The following is a 15010-nucleotide window of genomic DNA, read 5'->3' on the forward strand; positions in this document are numbered from 1 at the left end:
GTGGGTTCACATTTTCTTTTTCTTTTTTTCTGGTCTCTGAAGAATTCTTTGATTTTCTTTCCACTCAGCCATGCATTAAAAGAGATTTTTGTTTTATTTGTTTTTATTGCTTTGAAAGGAGTTTCTCCAAAATTCTGAGTCACCATATTTCTAGGAATAATGATGAGGTAGCAATTTATCCACTGATTTGGACTAAAAAAAAATTAAGTTTGAAAATGTTAAACATAATTGAGGAAAATTTAGACAGTGATGGGATGAAGAATGTGATTTTTCCATATGTATTGAAGTATTTAAAACTGCATGTGCTGTGATGAAACAACTCCCTTTATCAATATCTATACTAGAATAATTCCTGTAGAATTGAACAAGGATGTTTATAACAATCTAGTTTGTAATAATGAAACTTGGAAAATACTGAAATGTTTACCATTAGTGGAAATAATTAAGTAAATTAAGGCATGCACATATTTGTTGTGGAATATTCTAAATACATTGACATGGACAGTGCTTAAAAGTTCTTGTGAGCATTAACTGTGCCAGTAAGTGATTAGCACAGACTGTGTGCTCATTAAATGTTGGCAATTGTTATTTTTTAAGATGTTCCTTGTCTTCTTCATCTTTCTGGTCGACAGACATGGTGTTGGGTTTATATCACATGGCTCACTGAATCAACTCATCAATCAATCAATCTCTCTCCCTGTCTCAGAAAAATAAAACTGTCAGAGAACTATGGAACACAAAATGTAAAAAAAAAAATTTATGCTCCATTTTATTTGTTCTCTTCATTAACTAATCAGTTTGCAAAACCCTTTAATCTTTGACTTTGAAAGAACATATATATATATAATAATGTATATATATAATATATAATTGTATATATATACAATATACATACACATGTGTGTATATGTGTATATATATATTATATGTATATATATAGTATATATATTATATATATAATGTCTTTACAAAAAAAATAATACCAATTGAGTCAACTGTCTGCCTACATCTAGCACCTTCTTTTTTTTCATTAAAATGTTCCCCTTTAAGTGGTTAAGCAATAAAATAGCCTCAAACCTGACCCTGGATTAATAGACATTCCTTGTGGATCACAATAAACTGTGGAAAATTCTGAAAGAGATGGGAATACCAAACCACCTGACCTGCCTCTTGAGAAACCTATATGCAGGCCAGGAAGCAATAGTTAGAACTGGACATGGAACAACAGACTGGTTCCAAATAGGAAAAGGAGTACATCAAGGCTGTATATTGTCATCATGTTATTTAACTTCTATGCAGAGTATATCATGAGAAACACTGGGCTGGAAGAAGCACAAGCTGGAATCAAGATTGCCGAGAGAAATATCAGTAAGCTCAGATATGCAGATGATACCACCCTTATGGCAGAAAGTGAAGAGAAACTAAAAAGCCTCTTGATGAAAGTGAAAGAGGAGAGTGAAAAAGTTCACTTAAAACTCAACATTCAGAAAACGACAATCATGGTATCTGGTCCCATCACTTCATGGGAAGTAGATGGGGAAAGAGTGGAAATAGTGTCAGACTTTATTTTTTCAGGCTCCAAAATCACTGCAGATAGTGATTGCAGCCATGAAATTAAAAGACGCTTACTCCTTGGAAGAAAAGTTATGACCAACCTAGATAGCATATTGAAAAGCAGAGACATTACTTTGCCAACAAAGGTCCATCTACTGAAGGCTATGGTTTTTCCTGTGGTCATGTATGGATGTGAGAGTTGGACTGTGAAGAAAGCTGAGTGCTGAAGAATTGATGCTTTTGAACTGTGGTGTTGGAGAAGACTCTTGAGAGTCCCTTGGACTGCAAGGGGATCCAACCAGTCCATTCTGAAGGAGATCAGTCCTGAGATTTCTTTGGAGGGAATGATGCTGAAGCTGAAATTCCAGTACTTTGGCCACCTCATGTGAAGAGGTGACTCATTGGAAAAGACTCTGATGCTGGGAGGGATTGGGGGCAGGAGGAGAAGGGGGCGACAGAGGATGAGATGGCTGGATGGCATCACTGACTCGATGGACATGAGTCTGAGTGAACTCCGGGGAGTTGGTGGTGGACAGGGAGGCCTGACGTGCTGCGATTCATGGGATCGCCAAGAGTCAGACATGACTGAGCGAACTGAACTGAACTATAAATGATAAGCAATTAAGGTTTTGACTTCTTTTTCCTTTCTGCAGAACTTCTCTTTGAAACTCAATTTAAGTGTATTTTTATCAATGCAAAGTTTATAAAGGATTTGGGGTGGGACAGAGGGAATGTTGGACCTTAGTTCACATATGAGTACAAAGCTAAGATCCCCAAATCATAACTCTTCAGGGAGGAAACAATTAAATCCCAGAATACCAAGTTTCTTTACTCAGGTAGAATTCCAACAGATTGAAGTAGATGACCCAGTGTCATCTGCTGTATATCTGTGTACATCCATTTTACTCAACTTGAGTGACTAGAAAATCCAAAATGCATCTTAGTAGAAATTTTTCCTGGTAGATTCAGTGTTAAGTATTACTTTAGGTACAGTGTTCATATTGAGATTTCAGGTCCCACTAAAGACTATTGCATAGACCTACTATTTCATAGAAAAAAAAAAAGTTCAGTATATGCATGGATCCTACGATTCCTTCCGAATTCTTAATTGGTAGTATCCATAATTGTGCATCCCAAATGAATACCACATTGTTCTTCATCCATTATCCCTGTCAAATGGATTAGCTGGAATAATCTTCTTTTAGAACAAGAGGGAAAGTAGCAACTGTAGCAAGCAAGCGAACACACATACACACACATACAAACACACACACACACAATAGTGGGAGGAGAGGAGACTATGTTGTTAAAACTCCAGGAGGAACTTATAATGATGTCTGTCTCATGAACTCCCTGAAGGAGCTAAGTTTTCCTTGGTCTTCCTCAGTCTTCAAGAACATTTCAAGTATGTCAAGTTTCTAATATTCTGCCAGTTTCAAAAGAAAATTCACCAGAATGGATCAGCTCATTAAGAAAGCCTGGGCCAGGCCTATGGGAGATACAGGGAAGTATTTGGCATAATTTCTGCCATCATGTAAATCTTAAAAGGCCAGGACCAAAATATGCTCAAATGGCATGACTCAGATAACAAATAGCACAATTCCAGAAAAGAAGCGATGTAAGCTGAAATTGTATGACAAGATTTTACTGAGAAAGTAGATCATAAGCCAAGTCTTAAAAAGTAAAATAAAAAAGAAAGGATGTAGACACTTGGTGCGGAGAAGAAGGAACATGCTTGGTAAGGAAACATTTGTGACATCTTAAATGGTTTCCTACACTCCTACCATCCATACTGCATCCATACTGCATATCAGAGTCACGCTGATTGTATTAGACATTAAGTGTGATTCCCCAGCATCCATCCCTTCTATCTCCTATCAGGGGAATTTATCCCAGCTCAAGGGTAGTAACACTGACTAAAACCAAATTCTAGTAAATATAGTCCCCAAATATTCTCCTTATTCTTAAAATCAAAAGGCCAAGATTTCTCTCTAATTGAACAGAATAAGCGGGTATGTAGCATGTTAAGAAAACCAGAGGGGACTAGCCCTAGGATGGCACTGAAACTGAATGATAGAACCTGGATCTCTGACAAGTTTGCTAAGTCACCTAGTCAAACAACTCTGAGCCCCACATACCTCTGGACTTCTGCTTACCTGACCTTCTCTCAGTTCAGTTCAGTTCAGTCGCTCAGTTGTGTCCGACTCTTTGCGACCCCATGAATCACAGCAAGCCAGGCCTCCCTGTTCATCACCATCTCCTGGAGTTCACTCAGACTCATGTCCATCGAGTCCGTAATGCCATCCAGCCGTCTCATCCTCGGTCGTCCCCTTCTTCTCCTGCCCCCAATCCCTCCCAGCATCAGAGTCTTTTCCAATGAGTCAACTCTTCGCATCAGGTGGCCAAAGTACTGGAGCTCCAGCTTCAGCACCATTCCTTCCAAAGAAATCCCAGGGTTGATCTCCTTCAGAATGGACTGGTTGGATCTCCTTGCAGTCCAAGGGACTCTCAAGAGTCTTCTCCAACACCACAGTTCAAAAGCATCAATTCTTTGGTGCTCAGCCTTCTTCACAGTCCAACTCACATCCATACATGACCATAGGAAAAACCATAGCCTTTACTAGACAGACCTTAGTCAGCAAAGTAATGTCTCTGCTTTTGAATATGCTATCTAGGTTGGTCATAACTTTTCTTCCAAGGAGTAAGCATCTTTTAATTTCATGGCTGCAATCACTATCTGCAGTGATTTGGGGGCCCAAAAAATAAAGTCTGACACTGTTTCCACTGTTTCCCCATCTACTGCCCATGAAGTGATGGGACCGGATGCCATGATCTGCATTTTCTGAATGTTGAGCTTTAAGCCAACTTTTTCACTCTCCACTTTCACTTTCATCAAGAGGCTTTTTAGTTCCTCTTCACTTTCTGCCATAAGGGTGGTGTCATATGTATATCTCAGGTGATTGATATTTCTCCCGGCAATCTTGATTCCAGCTTGTGTTTCTTCCAGTCCAGCGTTTCTCATGATGTACTCTGCATGGAAGTTAAATAAGCAGGGTGACAATATACAGCCTTGACGTACTCCTTTTCCTATTTGGAACCAGTCTGTTGTTCCATGTCCAGTTCTAACTGTTGCTTCCTGACCTCCATACAGATTTCTCAAGAGGCAGGTTAGGTGGTCTGATATGCCCATCTCTTTCAGAATTTTCCACAGTTGATTGTGATCCACACAGTCAAAGGCTTTGGCATAGTCAACAAAGCAGAAATAGATGTTTTTCTGGAACTCTCTTGCTTTTTCCATGATCCAGCGGATGTTGGCAATTTGATCTCTGGTTCCTCTGCCTTTTCAAAAACCAGCTTGAATGTCAGGGAGTTCACGGTTCACGTATTGCTGAAGCCTAGCTTGGAGAATTTTGAGCATTACTTTACTAGCATGTGAGATGAGTGCAATTGTGCGGTAGTTTGGGCATTCTTTGGCATTGTCTTTCTTTGGGATTGGAATGAAAACTGATGTTTTCCAGTCCTGTGGCCACTGCTGAGTTTTCCAAATTTGCTGGCATATTGAGTGTAGCACTTTCACAGCATCATCTTTCAGGATTTGAAACAGCTCCACTGGAATTCCATCACCTCCACTAGCTTTGTTCCTAGTGATGCTTTCTAAGGCCCACTTGACTTCACATTCCAAGATGTCTGGCTCTAGATTAGTGATCACATCATCATGATTATCTGGGTCGTGAAGATCTTTTTTGTATAGTTCTTCTGTGTATTCTTGCCACCTCTTCTTCATATCTTCTGCTTCTGTTAGGTCCAGACCATTTCTGTCCTTTATCGAGCCCATCTTTGCATGAAAGGTTCCCTTGGTAGCTCTCATGTTCTTGAAGAGATCTCTAGTCTTTCCCATTCGGTTGTTTTCCTCGATTTCTTTGCATTGATCGCTGAAGAAGGCTTTCTTATCTCTTGTTATTCCTTGGAACTCTGCATTCAGATGCTTGTATCTTTTTTTTTCTCCTTTGCTTTTCACCTCTCTCCTTTTCACAGCTATTTGCAAGGCCTCCCCAGACAGCCATTTTGTTTTTTTGCATTTCTTTTCCATGGGGATGGTCTTGATCCCTGTCTCCTGTACAATGTCACGAACCTCATTCCATAGTTCATCAGGCACTCTATCTATCAGATCTAGACCCTTAAATCTATTTCTCACTTCCACTATATAATCATAAGGGATTTGATTTAGGTCATACCTGAATGGTCTAGTGGTTTTTTCTTCAATTTGAGTCTGAATTTGGTAATAAGGAGTTCATGATCTGAGCCACAGTCAGCTCCTGGTCTTGTTTTTGCTGACTGTATAGAGCTTCTCCATCTTTGGCTGCAAAGAATATAATCAATCTGATTTCAGTGTTGACCATATGATGATGTCCATGTGTAGAGTCTTCTCTTGTGTTGTTGGAAGAGGGTATTTGCTATGACCAGTGCATTTTCTTGGCAAAACTCTGTTAGTCTTTGCCCTGCTTCATTCCGCATTCCAAGGCCAAATTTGCCTGTTACTCCAGGTGTTTCTTGACTTCCTACTTTTGCATTCCAGTCCCCTATAATGAAAAGGACATCTTTTTTGGGTGTTAGTTCTAAAAGGTTTTGTAGGTCTTCGTAGAGTAGAGCTTCTCTACTCTGTTCTATTTCATTTCATTTATTCTATTCTACTCTTTTTTTTTTTAATCTAGTCAAAACCTAATTAACTTTATAATCCACACACGCATCATGACCTAGAGTTTAAAAAACACTGTACCACAGCTTTCAAATGCCCAAAAACATAAAAGAATGACTATATAACTATAAATAGTTATATATTTAATTGTATGAAATATTACAGAGTTTTGTATTAAGCAAGCAACATATTAAGATTTTAAAGGGACGTTACTTTCTATATTTCCAAGTACAATCTGATGTTCTGAGAAGTTGCATGCTGTAGACCCTGTGTGGATATTCACTCCCTGGAACTCTGCTTTCCAGATTTCTCTTTCCCAGGAAGAGAGACCAGGACTCTTCCTCTGTAGGAAGCACAAGCCAGTGGAACAAAGTCCAAGCTCCTTTGCTGACTTGACTAGCCCTTCAGGACCAAGCCCTTCCTCATGGTATTGTAGGGACACTGGAAAACAGACAGTAGAATTCAGACTTAAAGTTGTAGAGAAGAAAAGGCTGCTGAAAGTCACATACATGAAAGTTTCCTGTTGAAATCAACACAGGAATAAATTACTCATTGGAGTTAGACCATGAAATCAGAACTTTCGATAAATTTAGCTTATCAGAGAAAAAGGAGTGACTGATTTTTGAAAAGACAAAACTAAGGGAAGAGGGAACATTTAAAAATAAATAAATAGAGCATCTAGATGATTCCAGTACTGACCCAGGATTGAGAGGTAAGGGCGCAAACAGAGGAAACACCTTGGTGGAGACTGTCACCTGGCCTTCTGGGGCACTAATGCCCTAAAATGATTGGTTACACTAATATAATAGGCAAGGCCATCCTGGCATGTTCCTCCAGTAGATGGAGGACTTTCAAGCCAAGTCAAATTAGGAATGAGAGGTAGATCTCAGTACATTTAACCTGAAGAAGAGGAATTCTCCTGGGGGAAAAAAATGTCATCAGCTTTTAGAGCGAGCTGGATCCAGTTAGCAGATATTAATTACAGACAGATTACTATTCAATATTAGGAAGACACCTTTAATTATTTTAGTTATATTCAATCAAATGTGTGACTACTGAAAGAACGGAGTCCTGTGTCATGGAAGGTATTCAATGCTGATGCTTACCTGGATTTATGTATCAGGAAAATGTTGAGTTGGAGGCTAACAGGAAGCCACCAGGGAACAGGCATTGCATCAGTGACCCAGAGTTCATCAGAGGCCCCAGTATGTGGCTGGTAACCAAACACCTCTGGTTAAATGAAGTATGCCCAAGCCTTCTTTTCAACTGTTTATTGATTCTATGAAGTCTTGGGGGAGGACAGGAGTTGGAGGGGAAAGCACAGCGTACTTTTAGACAATAAATAATTGATACAGTTCTTTAGGAAATCCTTTCAAATATTTCAAGGCCACATTTCCACTGAGCACATACAATGGCCAGTTCCACAGCCCCTGACTTAGTGCATTACCTGCTGTAACAAACAAGCACTAACATTTCAATTACTTGATGTGACAAAAGTTTATTTTTGCAGATATAGAGGCAATGCAGGTGATCATGGTAAATAAGCCATTCTCCGCTACCTGGGATTCAAGACACAAGCTTCTTCTATCTCACAGCTCTGCCTTCCTTTAAGGCCTTAGAGTCATTAGCATGGGAAAAGTCTTAAAGGGGCAGAAATGAAAAGATTTTATGAGCCAAGCTTAGACATGGCACACGTATTCTGCTCCCACTGCATGGAGAGTTTTCATTCACACCTAAATACAAGGGTGTTGGAGCTATAGGGCATCTGGTATAAAGGTGGGCAGAAAATAGTGTTGGTGGACAGCTAGTAGCCTCCTCTGCTATAACCGTGTGCATGCACAGATCACACACAATCCCCCACAGAGTGCCACCTGTGATAATTATTTTAAAGGTTAAATTTTAAAAAACCCATGCCCAAATCAAGCATCTAATGATAAGCTAATAAACTTCGCAGTGATCCCACTACAATATTCAGAAAACTGCCAAAGGCACATCACAAGAGTTTATTTTCCAAGCAGAGTTGCTCATATCTGTGTCAGCTGGCATTCTGAAGCCAATTGCTACACTTAATATTGTTTGGAAGTCTTCCTTTGAATGTTGAAAAGGATGGCACCTCAACCAGTACCTCAGATGACACTTTCTAGTTTTTCAACTTCTCTTATTTAAAAGATTCTTTAACTCTTAGCCAATGGGTCCCTCTTTCTGGCATCAAGCCAAACCATTTTGTTCATGTCTGTCAGCGGGCATGGGCTGCCATGCCAATAAAAAGAACAGCAAGATCAAACATGAGAAAGAATTAATGCCTTTGCATACCTGTCTCCTGGCTTTTCTGGTGTGGAGTGATGGACACATTCTTTCTCTGTGACATCTGAGCTACAGCCAGGACAACAATATCTTCAGCATTTTTGGGAAGTCAGCTAAGCCACCTACCTCTCACCCAGCACCCCATTAACTCGGGCCTAATAAGGCATTATTTTCTCTACACTAATGACCAGTTACACTTTTATTACTAATTTATCAACCGCCTCTCCTTTATTAAGATGACTTCTTGGCTTTGCTTTTTTTTTTGAAGTCTTTCTTCCATTTGATCTTCAGGGCCAGTATTTTTTGTTCTTAACAACGATGCCCTTCTTTCATGGAGCTGCTGCTGCTGCTGCTGTTGCTGCTGCTGCTAAGTTGCTTCAGTCGTGTCCAACTCTGTGCAACCCCATAGATGGCAGCCCACCAGGCTCCGCCATCCCTGGGATTCTCCAGGCAAGAACACTGGAGTGGGTTGCCATTTCCTTCTCCATTCATGGAGCTACTGAATTTTTATATAAAAACCTTTGATTTATCATTCCAAAACGTCTGGTTTTGAATTATTTTTTTCTGTTCAAATTGTGATTGATTTGCCTCCTTCAGCTGCCTATTCTCAGAGTTCAGTTTATTCCCCCGTCTCCGGTGTCCCTTATAGATTTTCTTTATTTTTTAAAACAAATTTTACTGGAGTACCTTGAGTTTCTGGGCTCAGCCATAAAGAATCCATCTGCAATGCAAGACACAAAGTTTCCATCTCTGGGTCAGGAAGATCTCCTGGAAAAGGAAATGGCAACCCACTCTGGTATTCTTGCCTGGGAAATCCCAGAGACAAAGGAGCCTGGTGGGCTACAGTCTATGAGGTTCCAAAAGAGTTGGAAACGACTTAGCAACTAAGCAACAACATAGATGTTTTACAGTATTGTGTTAGTTTTTGCTGTACAGCAAACTGAATCATCTATACATACATATATATCCCCTTTTTCTTTGATTTCCTTTCCATTTAGGTCACCACAAAGCACTGAGTAGCATTCCCTGTGCTCCATGGCAGGTTCTTATCAATGATCTATTTTATACAAAGCAGTATATATATGCCAATCCCAATCTCCCAATTCATCTCACCTCTCTTTTCCCCCTTTGATGTCCAGACATTTGTTCTCTACATCTGTGTCTCTATCTCTGCTAGGCAAAGAGATTCCTTTGTTTCCACATGTATGCATTAATATACAATATTCGTTTTTCTCTTCTAACCTACTTCATTCTGTAAGAGAGTCTCTAGGTCCACCCACACAATTTCATTCCTTTGCCTGCTCCTGTTTCTCTTCACCCCTGGACTCAAGTCAGATTAATGGGAAACCTTGAACAGTTGTAACCTCAGGCAAGTGCAGATTCCTGCTGGTGAGGTGGCAAGCTGTGTGAGGCACCAGAAAAAAAAATTTTAAAAAGCCTCTATTCCCCAGAGTATGTTCAGCAGAGAGAGCTACCTTTACCCAGCCTCATGGGAAGACAAGAAGGCAGCACATGAGACATCTCCTCCCACAGGTCCAGAAGCCAGGAAGCCCAGAGGTCCTCATAGGATTACATGCAAGGGAGGCACAGCTCAGACCTCTGGGTGCCATGGAATTCTACACCCTCACTCAGACATCCAAGATCCTACCCAGGCTGCAAAGTCCTGCACCTGTTTAGCCTCCTCTGACCCCTGGCAGAGCCCGAGAATCACAGCTTTCCTGTCTTGCTCACTTGCAAGTCCAGGAGCCGTGCACCTGAGACAGCCATTAGGTGATCTTGAGGAGTAGACAAGGAGGGCATCAGAAGTGCTCCCTCATGGCCAACTTCCCAGAACCTCCTCCATTAGATGCTATGTTCAGAATCTTAAAATTCTTCCTGATAAGGTATTCTTGTTCTCTTATCTCATTTAAGGGTGGCATTTGGCTGCAATTCAAGTCTTTTAGCCAGAACTCTTGAGAACCAAGAGATAATTTTTCAGGATTGAGGAATGGAAGACAAAAGACCTTTTCTTCTGACAACTTGATTTTGTTTCAGGAATCTATAGGGCTTTCAGCTAGTCACTGGTGTTTCTCTGCCTCCACATCTCTGTCTCATGGAGATGGTCTGAGAACACTAATTGCTTGGCCAGGGCAAGTTAAGGGGAAATAGTTACCAGAAAGCCAATCATTATTGTGAACAGGAATACCACAGGTATTGATAGCAATAACACTCCCTCACACTATTGTGCATTACCATATGCCAGACCTTCTTTGAAGGAAGTATTTTCTATGGGGAATGCCATCAAATTATCACAAAAATCCCTAATCCCTAATCCACTTTGTTGATACAATAGCAAGGCTAAGAAACATTTCCAAGAAAGATAATGTGAAATTCTCAACATCCTAAATAAGTAGTAGGAGTCCCCCTGCTCTTAATTTTTGTTGCCAAGTATCTTCATTTGGACTATAAAGAAAGATGAGCCCCCAAAGAATTGATGCTTTTGAACTGTGGTGTTGGAGAAGACTCTTGCGAGTCCCTTGGACTGCAAGGAGATCCAACCAGTCAATCCTAAAGGAAATCAGTCCTGAATATTCACTGGAAAGGCTGATGCTGAAGCTGAAACTCCAATACTTTGGCAACCTCATGCGAAGAGCTGATTCATTTGAAAAGACCCTGATGCTGGGAAAGATCGAAAGCAGGAGGAGAAGTTGACAGCAGAGGATGAGATGGTTGGGTGTCATCACCGACTCAATGGACATGAGTCTGCGTAAACTCTGGGAGTTCGTGATGGACAGGGTGGCCTGGCGTGCTGCAGTCCATGGGGTCACAAGGAGTCGGACACAACTGAGCAACTGAACTGAATCTTCACTCAAGGCTTCCCAGGTAGTTCAGTGTTAAAGAATCCACCTGCCAATGTAGGAAAGGCAGTTTCGATCCTTGGGTCAAGAAGATCCCCTGGAGAAGGAAATGACAACCCACTCCAGTATTCTTGCCTTGGGAATCCCATGGACAGAGGAGCCTGGTGGACTATAGCACACAGGGTTGCAAAAAGTCAAATACAACTTAGCAACTAAACAGCAGCAGCAACAGCATACAACATCAGTAATCTTATTACTATTTCTCAATATGAAATATTAATTTCAAAAAAGAGAGACATGATTTCATCGCTTTCAAAGTGAGTATACACAAATTTTATGAAAAAAAAATGTGAATATCCTACCACCAAACGACATCACATTTCAGGGAAGCTTTGCTTTCAGGAATCAATTGTTGCAGGGTATAAGTTGTCAAAAGTGTTTCCCTCCAGAAAAGAGGAACAGAAGTTGGATCTAGGTTCAAAGCTAGAGCCCAGTCCATGTGGCCCGTTCATGTCCCTTCTGATTTCAAAGGGATTCCACCCATCAGGTGCCAGCTACCTCTTCCAACTCTGAACATGATAATGATCAAAGAAGCTACATGCTGTGATGGTGACAAATGACAAAAATCCCGGGAAAGAGTAAAACACAAAATCCCTAATCATTCCGTCTTTTAGCAGAGAGTTCTATGCTTATCTTCTAGAACCAGGCTGCTGATTCTGATTTCTAGTTCCACATTTTACTAACTTAATAATCTGGAGTAATTTATCTAAGTCTCCAGCCCTCAATTTGCTCAGCAAAATGGAGATAGTAACAGCTGAAAGAGTCATGAAGGATTAAACAAGATGACACATGTAACTACTCAGAATAAATGAAGCTCACTAAATGCCAGATCTTATTAGTGAGCAATTACTATGTTCCAGGCGTGTGTTAGTGCTGAGAATAAACGTTACCAGAGGTGCCACATCAGTCCCACCATCCCCATGCTTTTCTGCAGCTTGGCTTTGCCATTCCTGCCATCACATAAATACTGCTCCCCTTGAATCAGGGCACTCTTGTGTCTTGCTTTGGCTCAAGTGTCACTGAATGACTTCCAGGCAAGGCCTTAAGAGACCTTGAACTTTTCGTTTGTGCCCTCCTGGAAGCCAGCTATCATGTAACAAGTCTCCAGCTAGACTACTGAACGCTGACAGGCAGCTGAACAGAGAGAAGCCAAGGGAGGAGAACAAGATGCCCCAGTTAACAGCCAAGGCCAAGGCCCCAGACACGGTGAGGCTGGGGAGTGGGGTGGTTGTGGAAGATCCTCCAGCTCCAGCTGAGCCACCAAAGGTGAGCCATGTTCACCACCCTCATCCAAATCCCTAACCTTAGAATAGTGACAAGATTGCCATTTTAGGCCATTAAGTCCTGGAGTGGTTCGTGAAGCAGCATTAGATAACTGAATCATAAGACACAACCAAGTCCATAGTGCAAACTATCAGAGACCCAGAAACCACTCCCACCATGTAGAAAATGCTCTGATAGAGGTGTTAGGTCTATGCAACCTACTATGGGCACACAGCCAGGCCACAGTTCGTCCAGCCAGGCCAGAGTCAGAAAAGAAAATCCTTGGGAGGTGGGAGAGGACCATCAAAGCTGCCTGGCTTAAAGCTCAACATTCAGAAAACTAAGATCACGGCATCTGGTCCCATCATTTCCTGGCAAATAGATGGGGAAACAGTGTCAGACTTTATTTTTGGGGGCTCCAAAATCACTGCAGATGGTGATTGAAGCCATGAAATTAAAAGACACTTACTCATTGGAAGAAAAGTTATGACCAACCTAGATAGCATATTGAAAAGCAGAGACATTACTTTGCCAACAAAGGTCCATCTAGTCAAGGCTATGGTTTTTCCAGTGGTCATGTATGGATGTGAGAGTTGGACTGTGAAGAAAGCTGAGCACTGAAGAATTGATGCTTTTGAACTGTGGTGTTGGAGAAGACTCTTGAGAGTCCATTGGACTGGAAGGAAATCCAACCAGTCAATCCTAAAGGAGATCAGTCCTGGGTGTTCATTGGAGGGACTGATGCTGAAGCTGAAACTCCAATACCCTGGCGAAACTCCGATACATCCCTGCGAAGAACTGACTCATTTGAAAATACCCTGATGCTGGGAGGGATTGGGGGCAGGAAGAGAAGGGGACGACAGAGGATGAGATGGCTGGATGGCATCACCGACTAAGTGGACATGAGTTTGGGTAAACTCCGGGAGTTGGTGATGGACAGGGAGGCCTGGTGTGCTTCAGTTCATGGGATTGCAAAGAGTCAGACACAACTGAGCGACTGAGCTGAACTGAACTGAGGGTAAATTTATTTACCTTACTTGAAAATGGGTCCAGTTGTAACTGGTTCATTTGGGAGCTAGTTCTTGTGGGGGTGGTTAGCCTAGTTGGAATTAGTTCATTTGTTTAATAGGGTAAGTGAATATACCCTATCAGGGAATTGGATCGTCTGTATGTAACAATGCTAGAATCTGTTTATGTCACTTTTATTGGAATTTTTCTGCATCTTTTTTGTTTTGATGTTATAATTCTTGTAAGAATAGGAAATATTTCATCTATCCCCAAGGAAAGATCTTTGCGGTGCATATTAGATATGCTAAGATCAGAAGAGTAATGATACCTGAATGACTCACAATTAAACAATCTAGCAGTAGAAGCACTTTACAAAGGAGAGGAAAACTCTGATGATAATGAACATGCTTGGCAGGAGGGGGAAAGTGAAGGAGAGGGCCTCCCTTGGACCTGAGGAGTCCAATTCTAATTTCTCCTATAGGAGCCCCGGAGATTAAAATGGCAACCCACTCCAGTATTCTTGCCTGTAGAATTTCATGGACAGAAGAGCCTGATGGGCTACAGTCCATGGGATCTCAAAGAGTTGGACACAATTGAGTGACTAGTACCTACACCTCCAGATCCCACACTGCCAATCCCTGCACGCTGCTTTGCTCTGGTAAAAGCTCAGTTAATATGGAGTGATGGTGAATGCGTGAATTCTCATCCTTGGAGGGAAAATTTCTCTGATTTAAACTCCCTCCCAAACTACTTCAAAGCTAGCCAGTCTCAGACATGGCTACTGCTGACTGGTCAGTGGATACATACTATGCTTCTCCTACCTCACCCACAAGAGAATATAGTAAAAAGCCAGCTCCCAGAGCTTGTCCAGACCCCTAGGCTGCATGGGTCTGAAGACCTCATCTCTGTCATGATTCCTTGTGCTCCTTTATAGGAATTATCTGAGTGCTTGCTAGATACCTGCCCCTTTGCACTGTAAACTCAAAGTGCCAAAAACATTATTAATACCTTGCTCCTTCCCAGATTCTCAAAGCTTAGTGTTGTGCCTGCCACAGAGCCCATGTATTGTGGGAATCAATGAATGAATAAATTTTAATTATAACAAAGCCTCAAAGGCCCAGCACTTATTCATTTTTTTTAAAATCTAGATAAATATATACAAAGAAATAGCCCAGTTCGTGTGAGAAAAAGATTCAAACACCAGTATTCATATGTATAGTATATTCTATTTAATGTCTATAATAATAATGTAAATTAAATATGCACATAGTACTGATCCAGGTACTTA

This window comes from Oryx dammah, unplaced genomic scaffold (genome assembly GCF_014754425.2).
Source record: "Oryx dammah isolate SB20612 unplaced genomic scaffold, SCBI_Odam_1.1 HiC_scaffold_1, whole genome shotgun sequence".
In the NCBI taxonomy this organism is placed as follows: domain Eukaryota; kingdom Metazoa; phylum Chordata; class Mammalia; order Artiodactyla; family Bovidae; genus Oryx; species Oryx dammah.